Source organism: Ochotona princeps, chromosome 3 (assembly GCF_030435755.1).
Source record: "Ochotona princeps isolate mOchPri1 chromosome 3, mOchPri1.hap1, whole genome shotgun sequence".
Lineage (NCBI taxonomy): Eukaryota > Metazoa > Chordata > Mammalia > Lagomorpha > Ochotonidae > Ochotona > Ochotona princeps.
This window is the reverse complement of record NC_080834.1, coordinates 57,496,635-57,512,719: the sequence shown is the minus strand read 5'-3', so window position 1 is coordinate 57,512,719 and position 16,085 is coordinate 57,496,635.

Below are 16,085 nucleotides of genomic sequence, written 5' to 3'. Positions count from 1 at the left end.
TCATTAATTTTGTATCATACAACCTTGTCAAGGTACAATAGTTCTTTATTAAATATTTTGGTTCTATGTAGAGAAATCTTGTCATCTGTGAACAGGGAGAATTTTTAATCCCTCAGTTATACTTTGATTTTTTTCTTTTTTTTTTCTGAATAGCTCTAGCAAGGAGTTCTACTACTATACTGAATAGCAGTGACAAACATGGACATAGATGTCTATTTCCACATTTAGTGGTAAAGATACTAGTCTTTCAACACTTAGTATAAGGCTGGCATTGGGTTTTTCATATATTGCTTTGATTTCACTATAGAATATTCCTTCTATTCCTATCTTTCTTAAGGTTTTTAGCATGAAGTGGTGTTCGATTTTTGTAGGCTGTATTTTCTGCGTCTATTAGGATGATCATATTACTTTTTTATTATTTTTCAATTTGTTGGTGTGGTGAATGATATTTTTTGATTTGCACATGTTGAAAAATCCCACCTGGTCTGGGTGAATGGTCTCCAGGTCTTTGCTCGTTTTCTGAGTCATATTGAACTATTGGCCTCCAGTTTCACTCTATGGTATTCTGAGATGACGCATAATATAATTTTAATTTATTAATATATATGTTTAAGATTTATTTATTTTTATTCGAGATGCAGATATACAGAGAGGAGGAGAGACAGAGGGGAAGATCTTTCATCCAATGGTTTACTCTCCAAGTGGCCGCAACGGCTGGATCGGAGCCAATCCAAAACCAAGAGACAGGAGGTTCTTCCTGGTCTCCCATGGGGATGCAGGGTCCCAAAGCTTTGGGCCATCCTCAACTGCCACCGGAATGGAGCTGGATGGGAAGCAGGGCCGGCGGGATTAGACCTGGCACCCATATGGAATCCAGGTACGTTCAAGGTGAGGACTTCAGCCGCTACACAATCGCTCTGGGGACTATTTTTATATTTTTTTAATGTGCTGAGGATTTTGTGCCCCATATCACGGTCAGTCCTGGAAAAAATTCCTTGTACTGATGGAAAAAAAAATGTATTCTCTGTCTTCAGGGAAAAAAATAAGGTTCTGTAGATGTAACTTAACTCCATTTGCTCTATTATCTGGTTGGGCTCTGGTATTTACCTGCTGAATTTGTGTCCCATTGATCTGTCCATTGATGTTCATGGGATATTAGGGTGCACTATTGTTACTGCATTGGAGTAAATTTCTCTCCTTAAATCCATTATTATTATTATTATTGTCATAGCTAGGCTCCCTGGCATTTTTGTGCATATACATTTACTATGATAATCTCTTCTTGCTGAATGGATCCTTTCATCATTAATTTGTGGTATCTTTCTTCATCTCGTTTAATGCTTTTCACCCAAAATATATTATCTGATGTAAGAATGTTTAGATCAGCTCATTTTCCCCTTTTCATTAGCCTAGAATGTATTTTTTCATACTTTCACATTCGGTTTTTGCCTCTCTTTGTTGGTGAGGTGTGTCTCATGTAGGCAACAGATAGATGCATTTTGTTTTTCAATCCAGTCCTCTAATCTCTGACATTTGGTTGATGAGTTTAACCCATTTACATTCAGAGTTAAGATTGATTGGTAGTAATATGATCCTGTCATTTCCAAGATGAAGGAAAGCTTTTCTGGGTAAGATATTCTGGGCTGATATTTTTTTTTCCTCTTTAAAATCTGGAATATGTCACTCCATTATCTTTTGACCTGTAGAGTTTCTTCTGAGAGGTCAGCTGCGAGTCTGATTGGAGTTCACCTAGATGATAATTGATTTTTTTTTACCACTTGTGTATTTAAATACCTTTTCCTTACATTTGACTGAAGAGTGCTTGATTATTATGTGCCATCATGAAGATCACTTTTGATCAAAGCTATTGGGAATTCTGGACCCCTCCTTTCTGTTGTGTCCCAAATTCTTTCCTCATGTTATAAACTTTTTAATTTATTATTTAACTGAATACATCTTTAAAATAAGCTTCTGTTTTGGTGCCTTCTGGAATGCCCGTAGCTCTTTTGTATTTGTCTTTTTAATAGTGTTTCTTAACTATTTATTTATTTATTTATTTACTTATTTATTATTGCTTGAATGAGATACATTTCCAGCTTTTTAATTGTTCCTCCATTATGGAAAAAAAAATCTTCCAATTCTGAGATTCTTTCTTTAGCCTCATACATTCTGTTATTGAGGATTTCCACTGGATTTTTATTTCACCTCATTTCATTTTTAATTTTAAACATAACCTCTTCAATTTGATTCATTGCTGCTTTTTCCCATATAACATATTCCTTAAATATATTGAATTTATAAACCTTCTTCCTATTATTGATAAAAGGCTATATAACATTTAAAAATTATTTATACCCCATTTTCCCAATTATTTTTTTCTTTTTTTCAGTTAACTCTGAGTTTGACAAAAGCTTTTGAAACTTTGTGGGGAAAGCATCAGTAATAGTCATTGTCTCTCTGTCTCTTCGTTCACTCTTTGTCATTGCTCTTCTTGTAAGCAGACTACTCTCCTTAGGGCTAGTTTCTAAGCTGTGTTTGGCCACTGGTCTACTTGTCAATTATACAGTTTGATGTCTTGTTCTTCCTTTATCATCAATCATGTCATTGCCACCAGCAAGTTTTATTCCCGGGCTCTTGTACTAGGCTTCTACTAAGATCTCCATAGCCTAAGGTCCTGGTTCACCACTCTCTGCCTCCTGTGATCCTGAACTATGACCAAACACTTGCCTGCACAGCCTTTCTCAAACTCCTGGCACAAGCATTGCCTGGGATTAGGGAGCTGTCAGGTGTCCTAAATTGCTGGGTGCTGGTCTTGTAGGAGCCTGCTGGCCGTTGGGTTTTAGGGCCACATAAACCTATTTTTGTTAGAACATGTAAGATGCCACATCTGTACTGATTTCCCCATGGGATTAATGTAATGCACTGAGTCACACTTGATTTCACTCCTGGCTTAGCATTTGTGCTGCTCACTATTGTCCTTTCGGGGTTCTGGATCTGCTGGCTGATAGGTCTGGAGGCCACCTGGAACTATTTTAGTTGAAATCAGCAGGATGCCAAATCAGTACTAATTTCCCTTGTTGGATCAATGCAATGTGCCATACCAGAATTGATTTCACTCCTGGCTTAGCACACACACAGCTCACTGCTGTGCTTCCAGTCCTCCAGCCTTTGCCACAGTACATAAAGTGACAGCAGCTGTGGTACTGGTAGAGGTTTGTGCCATGAAATCCATCTTGTTTCTGTTGGGATGTGCAGCTCCATCTCTGCTTGTGGTCAGCTCAAACAGATCAGCAGGATAGGAAGTTTGTTGGGGGAGGAGTGGAGGGTGGGAGGAATGGGAGGGCTTGGTTCACTTCCTGATCCACTCCCATCTGGTCATCAGTAGAGCTCCAAACACACAACAATTCACCACTTCTTGGGTATCTGGTCACTAAAACGCTGTTCCATTGTCTCTTCTGCTTCTCCATGTCTTTGGGTCTGCAGGTGCTCTTCAGCCATCAGTCTGTCCTCTCTTATTTCATGAAATCTGTCCTCCCTGCTTCATTCTTACTAATCATTCTCTGTCAATTTAAACCTTTTCTCACTCTCAGGCCAATTTTTCCTTCTGCATTTTTTTTCAATAAGTTTGAAGGTTTAAGTTACACATACTTTATGGATGAGATTTTTCATCCTTCAGAATTCACTCCAAATACTATCAACTAAAATTAAATGAACCATAGAAAATAAAAATAATTAGAAAGGACCCAGAAAAAAATCCAAATTTTCCTCTGTGAGTCCCCTGGTAACACTAAATGACACAGAGGAGAAATTTATGCTGTCTTTCTAATAGCAAGGCAATCTTTTTTTATTTGCTATATTCAAGCACTAGCATCTGCTTGGTTACATTTCAGCTAAATTTCATGTTGTTAAGTGTCAGTTCAAAACAGCTATTTCTTTCTGTAGCCATGTTTGATGTTGGTATTTGTTCTTTGTCCTTTGTGGGGTGCATTAATTAGATCATTTTACACTAATGGAATTTGTTTGCCAAACACTTTCACTGGCAATTTGAAATGGATTTTCTATTTTTGTCTTGCAGGCAGACTCAGTCTGGATTGAAGAAGATATAAGAAAACTGACACATATGCATTTTTTATCGCCACTCAACAGTTTAGCTTCATGGTTAATTGTGCACAAACTGAGTGTCTCTGAAGATATGATGGGGTTTTCAGTATAAAATTTCTTATTTTTATACTCTTTTTATTCTGTGGCTTAAAATCTGCATATATTCAGGTCACTGTATACATATTAATTTGTATTATTTAAATTTTAACAGAAAAATACTCAAAAATATGTGACTTATTAACAATTGTAAAAGATTAAATGGTGATGTCACTTTCCTCCTTGACTTAAAAGGTATATATTGTCAGTTTAGGGCTAAAAGATGCTTATACTCCTTAGGTCCCAAACAGAAATAGAAGGCTTGCATTCATATAATGAAAAAAACATGCTCTAAGATGAAATAGAATGAGAGAAGTCTTCACATACATCACGCTGATATTTACCAGGTAGCATAAGATGTCACATAATGCAAGGGGAAAAAAGAAAACTATAATAACAATGAGTACTATATTCATAATATAAATGTGATTATTTTACAGTGCTTATGGAATCATGATTAAGGGATGAACTTTGTTGGATGCAATTTGTTTTGAAATGTAGGCATTACTTTTAAACTAATAATAGGTACTGCTTTGGGTTTGCTTTAATTATTATTTTTAAAAGATCTATTTTTTTTAAATTTCTTAGGCAGAGTTGCAGAGAGAGGAGAGACAGACGGATCTTTCATCAGTTGATTCACCTTTCAAATGGTCACTATGTAAGTGAGCTGGTCCAAAGGTGAGAGCCAGCAGCCATCTACTACTGGCAGGGATTTAGGCTGGAGTTAGAGTAAATGGGAATTTGATCAACTTCCATATGGGATACTGATGCTCTGGCCATCTATATCACAAGCCATGCCATAACACAGGCCATTTTTGTGAGCTTTTGAAAGATTCTCACACAACTACAAAAACTGTGAATAAGGAATATCAGAAAGGAGAGAAAAACAAATGAGAAATATTGGAACTATAAACATATTGCAATGTTTCCATTCTCAAAGATCTCTAAACCAGTAATGACACAGCCTAAGTCAATTAATGGCAGGTTTTTATAATGTCTGTATTTCTTGGAATAAAATATTGAATAAGTTATAAACCAAACTCAATTTGATGGAATAATCAAAGAACTTAAGAAGAAAAATTAAAAGTAGTTTCATCTATTCCCTGTCTTGTGGAACACAACTGGTAGAACACCATTTTCATGCTATCCATTAGGGCCATACTTTTACTAATTTAATTAACGTCTGTTACCTTGATCCTGATGTAGTCACCATTCTGCCAGGACAATATTAAAGTCACTAAAGCTTTCTTGCTATTTTTTTTTTAAATCTCAGATAGAAGAATTGCTTTGTTATTAACATAAATCATGATGAGAAACCAAGAGTACAATTTTGTAAGACTTTTCTCTGCAGCTGGCATATTTCAGTTTGTATCTTGTCCTCCAATTTAAGTCATTTATGTCTGCATATGTATATATTATATAGCTAAATAATTTCCATTATATCAAAGCAAATAATTCAGGTTCTTCATTATACACAGAAAGTAGAATTTTAAAAAAAAAAACAAGAATTAAAAACATAAAAAGAGAAAGAAATTAGCAATAATTCCTTAATAAATGCAGTGTTTTGTCAATTTTTTTGTTTTAAATATTGGACCGATAAATTGGAAAGAATTATATACAACTATAGTGTTAAATATCTTGTGACAATTGTAAAATTTACCTGTTACGAGGAAAGTTGAATGTTTTTTATTTGTATTACAGCACTCACCCACTTCCCTGTTGTACTATGATCTTTTTTATTTTTATTTGTTGAACTCTTTAATTAGTGTAACCACTAAGGCTTTTGTAATTTAAATTTGAAATATCATCTCAAAAACAAGCACAAATAAACTAATACATTTCAAATATGGCAAAATTATTCTTCACTAAGATAGATGAAATTTTCAGCCCTTTGTGGAAAATGCATATCATCTTTTTTACTGGATATTTTGTGATATAAGGTGAAACATAACTGCATGAAAAGCTATTTTTGCTTACATCCATAGTTATATTCAGAAGAAATGAGTTGCAAAATCTATCTTTTCAGAATTCCAAGAAACATACTTTTGAGAGTCATGTTAGATTTTCATCAGGCAGTTTTTTAAAGAATGTAAGAAGTTAAAATGCATTTACTCAATAGCATGATGACAATTATAGTCTACATTATACATTACTAATAAGTAAGAACAATTACATTTAAATTAAGTCTTTTGGTGGAAGCCTATTTTGCAGTATTGAAATAATGAGGAATGCCAAAATAATTTGTATAATTCACTTATGTGATACCAAAATATAAACATTAACTGAAAGCTATGAAAACACTTTAATGCACCAAAAACCCAGAAATACATCTTTAGTATTCTCATTTAAACTAAGAATTTTATTCATTTCATCCATTTTATTAAACAAAAATATTATTCATTTTATTCATTTCAGTTTAGAAAATGACTCTGGAATTATACAAAACAAAAGAAAAAAAGACTAATGGCAGATTAAAACTTGTTTCAACTTCTTGTTCCAAGATTTTATGATTGAAGGGTAACCTAATAAAATAGAACAGATGTTTAGAGATGTTTACCTTAGAATCTTGAACCAGCAACTTAATGCGTTTTGAAAGATGAAAACAGGTTAATTTATTAAAATGAATAACATTTGGCTAATGACTTCAATGATAACGTAACACAATTGCAGAGAGGAAAATTTCTTTATGCTGAATCAGATTCTTTTATACAATATGAGCTAAATAAAATATTCACTACAGTGTGTGAATTTTACTGAACTCAAAATCTGTGAAGTTGTTAGAATGACTATCAATTTATGTTAACATTGGAAATGCTTTTTCTTGATGTCTTTACTTATTTTAGAGAGTTGGTCTCTGTGAGTCCTTCAACTTTCTGGTTTTTGTGCTTCTGAGATGGTACTGATACAGGCAGTGATCATTTATAATATAGTTCACCAAGAAAAGCTCTTTTCTTAATAACGATATTGAAGAATTGCTTGTCCACTAACTATTATTGCTGATCCCACAAAACAACCAGTTCGACATTTTGACTTTTCAATTTTGAAGCAAATATTGGGCATCATATTGGGAAAGTTTTAATCCCTTAGAATTAGTTTTCTTATCTTTAAGATTGCTGTTACCTATTTGCCTTTTGGAAAGGTGCTAGGTAATAACAAAAAAGTATCTTCTATTGAATCCTTGGAACAAGGAATCATATAGAAGGCACTGTTAATTATTTTTTTTATTAATCCTCATACTTCTGTGAGAGTCTATCCTTGATATGCAGCTGAAAGAGGATTATATAGCCAAGCACTGAGCCAGCATGCTTCAATAGAGCTTATAGAGCTATAAAAAGTCTCTTTTCTGATTAGGTTTACTATTTGCTGACAGTTGTGTTTGTTGCAAATAATCTCACAAATAGATCTGAGAATTATTTCTTAGAAGTTTTTAGAAGTGATTATCACTATAATCTTATGAAATAAAGTCACAGTGAATAAAACCTATGTAATAAGATAATCTAAAGCAGTATTTATGTTATTATTGAAGAAACAAAATAATTTATCTTTCCTTATGACACTTAACTTTCACATATATATATATAATGAAATTTTCATCAAATAATCTTTATTTCATTGTTATGCTATACTGTCTGTATAATTTTACAACTCTACTGCAACTTTCCTCTGAAATGTTCCCTTGTATATTCCACCATTATTCCAGAAACTGAATTTGTTGTGTCAGTATATCTGCTATGCCACTGTTAGCCTAACTCTCATCTTCGCAAGTGTCACAATTGAAGAACATTCATGATATTGTCTCTGCGGAGATGATAATGTTGTTAACTAGTCTCTTGAAGCCCTTAACAACATGACCTTGCATTGCTAGACTGTTGTCAAAACATGTGGTCTACTGGAAGAAAGAAGACCAACAAGAATTCTGGAAAAAACTAGATAGTAACAAAAAAATGTAATTGTTTGAAATTCTATAGCCATTGGAAGAAAAACCTATAAGTTTAGCTGAGGGTATTGTGAATGCTTTTGATCATTATTAAGTGTTTATACTTGCTGCATACCTGATATGGATAAAGTAGATAACAGACATATTGATGAATTAGAGTCTCTATATCATCTAATATTCAGAATAAATTTTGCTAACCATTGACAAACATACTGTTTTTATTATAATTCCACATATCATGGAGCACGGGAAAATCCTAAGAAAAAATATTAGGTAAATTTCAGACTTTTCTTTCTCCTTTGGTTTTACTTTATTATGCATTTATAAAAATGAACAACGTCTTTTGTTCAGAACATAAAGAAAATAAAAAATATCATTCCTGCACTCAGGAATAAAAAGCCTTACTTGTTTGTGGGGAAGAACTAAAATACATCAAAATCACTTAGTTAAGTTTATTAGAGATATTAATGAAGAGCATTTCTGCAGCAGGCATCATGGCTTAACACGTAAAATCAAAGTGTGGAATGTCCACATGGCCTATTAACATATCTGGGATAAAGTCCTGCCTCCAATTCACACCCAACTTCCAATTTAGGAATATCCTGTGGAGCCACAGGCTATCGCAGCATCACCTGGGTCTTTACCACACATATGAAAGAGAAAGTTCTCAGGTCCTGAGGTGGCTCTTACTCAACATGCTGATGGCACAGGTATTAGAAGAGTAAACCGAGAGGTGGAAGAGGAGTTTTCCCTTTCTTTTCTCTGTCACCCTGTGTGTCAAATATATATAAACAAATAACTAGTTAAATAACTTTTAAAACATGCTTGTGATATTCATATGCATAGGTTTAATTGAGACCCAAGTAAAGTTTAAATGTTCATTATAATTCATCCTGCAAAACCACAAGAACCCTTGTTAAAAAGATTCTGCTAAACTGTTAGAAGACAGCATTACACATTTATATTCATATGGTATGTTTTGTATTTCTCCTGCCAAATACCATATACACACTTAATTTTTAAGGTAAGAAATAATACTTGCTATTTAAGGATATAAGAATTTCTTTCCCTTTTAAATTTCTCACAAATTTCATTTTCCTAACACAGCTCAGAGATTTATTTTCATTTCTAAGTGTCAGAAAATTATGTCATTTTGTGGGAATCGAGATTATACTCAGCTAAGAGAGATTGAATCAACATAATAGAGCAGAGTGATAAAAAATACCTTAATTTCTGAACTCATGTAAATAGACCAGGTTTGAGGTGATTTCTCACAATGTATCAGAACTCATTTACAAATAAGTTCATTAACTTTTCTGAAAAGCAATTTGTGTGAACCTATTAGAAATGTATTTTATAGGTTCTGGTTTTAAAAACTGAGTGTGGGGGCCCTGCATGGTAAAAGTCTTCGCCTTGCATGGATCAGGATCCTGTATGGGTGCTGGTTCTAATCCTGGCTGCCCACTCCCCATCCAGCTCCCTGCTTGTGGCCTGGGAAAACAGTTGAGGACGGCCCAAAGCCTTGGGACCCTGCATCCGCATGGGAGACCCAGGGGAGGCTTCCTGGTACCTGGCTTCAGATTGGCTCAGCTCTGGCCATTATAGCAGCTTGAGGAGTGAACCAGGGATGGCAGGTTTTCCTCTCTGTCTCTCCTCCTCTCCGTATAGCTGACTTTCCAAATTAAATACATAAATATTTTTAAAAAATATGCTGAGTGTGTTAATTTAAGCCCTGTCACAGATTTTAAATGCTGCAACAAATTAATCCAAAGCAGTGACTTGGTGCTAATTCGTGTTCAAGTGCTACATATTATGGGCTGTAAGACCATTTGCAAGAAAGATGCTAACATAAACATATTTAAGAATATCTCATTAGCTCCAACTTCTATATATGCTAAATTATGCATGACATAGACATCAAATCATTTCTCCAAAATTCATATCACTATTTATACATTAATTGGGGCATTGCTATTATTTTGCATACAAAATATATGCAAAACTTAGATTTCTTACATATTACTTTGTTATTATGAATTTTGCTTTCTCACAAATTTTTCCATGTAAGTCTATCAAGTAATATGGAAATATAGTGGGAAAATTGGTCTTGCAAACATATTCATAGATGCATCAAGTAGTACAGATGTCAAATGGAACAATAAAGCTAATGAAAAATAAGATTTTATGTTCTGAAATTGATTTTTCAGAAACAAATTTGTCATTCTGAAAAAAATAACACTCCCCTCAAAAAAAGCATCTGAGCACACCGAAATCTGTACAAAATGCTAATTTTGTGAAATTTATTGTTCTCAAAAATTTAAAAAATGCAGATGGCCAAAGTACACATGATCTTTGGAAAGTCTTGCTCCCTAATGCCTCTGGGTGTGCTGTGCAGTGTTTGTCAGAAATGGTGTCAAGTCTGTTAGAACAGCTTTGCCAATTTTGACAGAATTCCTTTCTTAATTAAAGATAGTAAGATGAAGTTTACAATTTAATTTGGAAAACTTGAGTTCTAACACCAGCCCTCGCTGAATGAGTTACATTTTGCTTTTTAATGCGCATACATTTTTATATGGGTAAATATAGTTATTTCCAATATTTTGTTTAAAATTGTATACACTTTATTTTGATTCTTTATAGCATGCACATAGTGCAAGCCATGTGAGTAGGTTTCATGTTTCCTCAGAAATAGGTTTGACAGTGAAAGACTAGATTTCAATTCTGCTGTTGCCATTTATCTGTACAACTGCGTACACTTTGAGGAAAAAAATCCTATTAAATTCAAAATATGTAAGATTTTTGTCAGTATTCTGTAACACAATATCAAATATCAGAATTGTGGCCAATAACTCAGTTATTTATTAAACAAGTAATTATTGAGCGTATACTAAGCAGAGATGCCTCAGAAAAGAAAGTCCTTTTATGTGCTTTTAAATTCTGTTTGGGAAGAAGCAGGCAATAAGTAAGATAAGTAAATACTAACACTAAAAGCAGTTTTGGATGATTAGTGTCAGGTGAAGAAAAGCAGGACACAGATGACAAGTGGTTGGGAACACTGGCTTGAGCCAGGACGATCAGCATTACCAGAATGCTGCCTGAGCTCTTCTTAGCACTCCCACAACCACGATCTCTAGCTTTATCATTTTTCTGCTTCTCTTTATGGAATTTCTTACTAAAGTGGGACTGTTCAAATATCAAACTTTTGAGTTAGGGGGATACATTTAAGAGCCAATAAATGAAGCACAGAAATAGTGTAGCAGTACTGAAACTGAAATCAATCCAAAATATTTTTAAGTTTTTGATTTGTACGTTCTTGGATTCAGCCATGAAAATTTAGGTAAAACGAAAGCAGGAATGGTATCAAAGTGGATGCAGACTTAGTACACTAATACTGTTAATTTACCTTAGATCGCTTACTGTTGCCTTCTTGGCAACTATTGATTCATATCAATTGAACACACATACACATTATCCCGACCTGCAGGACACGACGCTCAAACCCTGAGGGTGGACTGGGAATGCCGGGCTGCTAGCCCCCGGGCTGCTGGCCCAAGAAACACACGGACGCACATACTTGGTGGAAAAGAGTGCCTCTTGCTCTTTATTTTGCTCCTTATATATATATATATATACCTTCTTCTCTTGGGGAGAAGAAGGGGAGGGGTTTCCTGGAACTAATTATCTTCACTGAAGCAGGGAAGGAACTAATCATCTGTATTGAAACAGGGGAGGAACTCATTATTTGAACAGGAACAAGGGTGGAGGTTCTATTCCGCTTGCTCTACAGAGGATGTTTTGGCCTAATATCCTGCTTACTGTGGCCCTGCTTGCCCAAGGCAGGCTTTGCAATGCAATAGGCTATCAGGGCATGCAAAGTCTAAGGCCCATAAGTCTGTGGCTCCTAACAACACATGTATTTCCTCATTATCATATTAAACAAAACTCTATGGGAGAGATTGAGATATTACCAGGCAGACGCAGTGCCATACACAGTGAACTTGGTGTAAATTTTTTTGTTGTTTGTTTCATATGGAGGCAAGAAAAAAAGGAGAAATGGAAAAAGTGCTGTGACATTGAAATACATGGAAGTATAATGGAAATCTCAACTTTTTCACTTTTTGTGTAAGTATAGATCTGATTTAAACATGTTTTAAGACATTTCTGAATGTAGCAGTGCAAGAATACATCTTTTCGGATGGAGGTTTTTCATTAATTTACCTGAAAGGTTCATGCCTGATTTTGTAGATTTTATAGATAGTATATTGCTTTGGAGATTTTTCTTTCCCTAGCAATTTCACTAATTTTATTCACGTATCTCATACTGTATTTGTGCATAGGGGGAAGAGATATAAAAATGTCGATGTCAGAAAAAGGATCTTTATACTTGCAATAAAAGGGAGACTAAAATGGGATTAAGCTGAATTGGAAGTTGATTAATGTGAGTATGGCATTCCTAATGACAAAATATACATACAAAAGAAGAAATATTTTTTTACAAATATTCCTATTATTAATTAGATTGACTGATGGCATATATGTGCATTTTCTAGCGAATCACAGTATTGAATTTCTTATATTTACTGAGAGTTTAAAATACAAAGCCACGTGAACAAATTTCTTGAAAGAACATTTGGACAAGTTTTTAAATGCTTACAGATTAGTGGCATCTTAAAGGACTTATTGTTCAGAGCACAAAGGAACAAGGAAAAACTAATGTAGAATGGATAAATAAAAAATGATAATGTGGAATTTTGAAATAATTCAATTAACTAGAGAACAAAACAGCAAAACATGTTTTCAAACAGATCTATTTTCAAGCACATTGAATTGGATTTTTTTCAAATTAGTATTTTGAAAAGAATAAGAAATGTTAATATTTTTGCATATTTCAAATTGTTTAATAAAATAGCATTCATGAGTTTTTAATCTTTCTACTGCATTTTTATTCTTATTCATTCAAGATGAAGCACTGGGAATCTGTATTGCGACTATAAAGGTTGTCATTCTTGTTCCTACAGGCTGTGATTTTACATGCCTCTGAGCTTTTAAGTACTGAATAATTAAAATATGCATTGACATTTTTTGACATTTAAGTGTCTATTTAAAACTCACAGCATTATCAATTTTCAATTGTCTAGATGGATTAACAAATTATTCTACCCATATCTATCTTATTTTATTCTCATTTGAACATAGGGAAAGATATTTCCTCTGCCATATACTGTTTTCATGTAAAAGTTATGTGTTTAGTACAACATGTTGGAAAAGTACAGCACTTTAACAGTGATTAAATAATGAATCATACTTAAATCTGTATCTAAACTATGCCAATTTTGCAGTCTTTCAAAATGTTTTGCCTTTTTATCTTGTTTGATATTTAAGTATTCACAGTGAATTTTAGGCAAAATTTTCAAAGATGTTAAAATGTTCATCTGTGTCAATAATTTTTTCTTTCCATTTTGGCCAACTCTCGGCTATATACACAAAAGGACTGCTCTCATTCCCAACTGGGAGTTAAATTTGATCTTTCTAGAACACACAAACATCAACAACAACAACAACAATAAAAACAACAAAACACCTGGGTCGCTTCAACATTTGTTTCAAAGAACCAATTTTATTTTGTTATTAAACATTTTCAATTATCCATTATACATTCACAAATTTTAAAATTATGATAGTTTTATTGAATTAGTTTTGTAAGAATTTACCTGTTTAGAAAATATGATAGGGCCAGATGTGGTAGCCTAGTGGCTGATGTCCAATCCTTGCATGCCCAGGATCCCAGATGGGAGCCGTTTCATATCCTGGCTGCTCCACTTCCCATCCAGCACTCTGCTTGTGGCCTTGGAAAGCAGTAGAAGATGGCCCAAATCTTTGGGACCCTACATGTATATAGGCGATCAGGAAGAAGCTCCTGGCTCCTTGCTTCAAATCGGCTCAGCTCTGCCCCTTGTACCCACTTCAGGAGTGAACCAGTAGATGGATGACCTATCTCTCTATATCTCCTTCTCTTGTATATCTTCCTTTCAATAAAAATACAATAAATCAAAAGAAAGAAAGAAAATGTGATTAGGTAACCAATTCTATTCTGCTAACATTAGGAATGCGCAAAAAGTAATCCAATATTATCTGAAGATAGGGATTTATTTCAATTCTAGATCTATTACAGTAGAATAATGTTCATCTGATTCATCATAAGTTTTAAATGTGAAAAAAGCCATTAGATGAATTTTAGAATGTGCTTTCCATAATTAGGAGCAATTAGAAAATAATTGGACCAGATTCTGTGTAACTGGAAGCATCTGTATCGTAGCTGTTAAGGCAGGGTCACTGTTGCTTAGATGTGACCTACAACTTTTAATATGTATGTTTGGATAAAAGCATAAATATTGAAGAATTTCAATAAGAAGTAGTAGAAGCAAAATACATTTAAAGTTTAACAGGATATTTTGTTCTAGATTTGATCCTTTGCTTTATGATAAGCAGAAATAGACTCTAACTGATTCAAGTAAGAGATTTTGTCTCTTCAGAAAATGAGCCATTTAAAGTGTGGTGAGCAAAAATAAATTGTTCCCTGACTTATTGCTATTTCATATGAACAGGGAGCTCATTAAATACATGCAGGTATATATGCTAAGTGAAAAATCAGTATTTCAAAGAGATATGTTATTACAACTACAAGGTAACATCATTCAATATAGTCAAATTTTTGGCAAAAAAAAAATCTAATAGTGGGCCTGGAGTGATAATGTAGCAGTTAAAGTCCTAGCCTTGCACTTGATGGGATCCCATATGGGTGCTGGTTCTAATCCCAGCGGCCCTGCTTCCCATCCAGCTCCCTGCTTGTGGCCTGGGAAAGCAGTTGAGGATGGCCCAAATCCATGGGATCCTGCACTCATGTGGGAGACCTGGAAAAGCTCCTGGCTCCTGCCTTCAGATTGGCTCAGCTCCAACTGATGCGGTCACTTGGGGAGTGAACCATCCAATGGAAGATCTTCTTCTCTGTCTCTCCTCCTCTCTGTATATCCACTTTTCCAATAAAAATAAGTAAATATTCTTAAAAATTTAATTGGATAGCAACTGATGACTGGATTTAAAAATGAGCAAACTTATAATACATACATTCTGGAGACTTACATACAGCAAAATGCTCACATGTACTGTAGACTTTAAATATATTAAAAAATAAATCTGAGCTACTCTTACTGTAAAAGGGGAAATTAATTATTTGTGAATTTTTTCAAGGTGATTCAGTTTTATTATGAGTGATTTTGGAATGAACAGATATTGGAACTTAATGCATATATACTACTTGTATACGCTTTTATTCGATCAGGCAAATCATAGTAAAGTTTGAAACAAGAGCAATTTAAGTTCCTTCATACTTTTATATATATAAAATCTGATAATCAGGAATTATTATGTCAAAGAAGGAGGAAAGGGAGGGATTGTGTGAATATGAGGATGTAGTAAAGTGCTGGCCTGATTCTTCAACAGGTGGTCAGAGATGGATGTTTTAAGGAAAGCTTTAGATACTGAGTCTCAAAAGTGAATGAAGTTTCTGTAAGTTTCTACTGCTAAACAGCCATGCTATATTAAATGATTCTTTCAAGATTATATTACTAGTACATTCTTCATGATTGGAGAGAGGCAGAGTAGAGTAATTTGTATGACCTTCCTGGTTGTCCTCCCATGTAAGTGTGAAAATATTAAGGAACCAGAGATTGTCTATTTGGGTATGGTAATGGAGCATTTTGAAATATCTACATTGCTTGAAGTTATATTACACTTATTTTACTCAAGATTATGATGTACATTCAAATTAATGATAATACAGAAAAAATATTGAAGAATTGATCACAGAAAAGAAAAAAGGCAGCATTATTGAAATTGAATAAGTACTTAATCATTTATTGCTATCAGTGGTATGGGGATTTTGGATATGCTA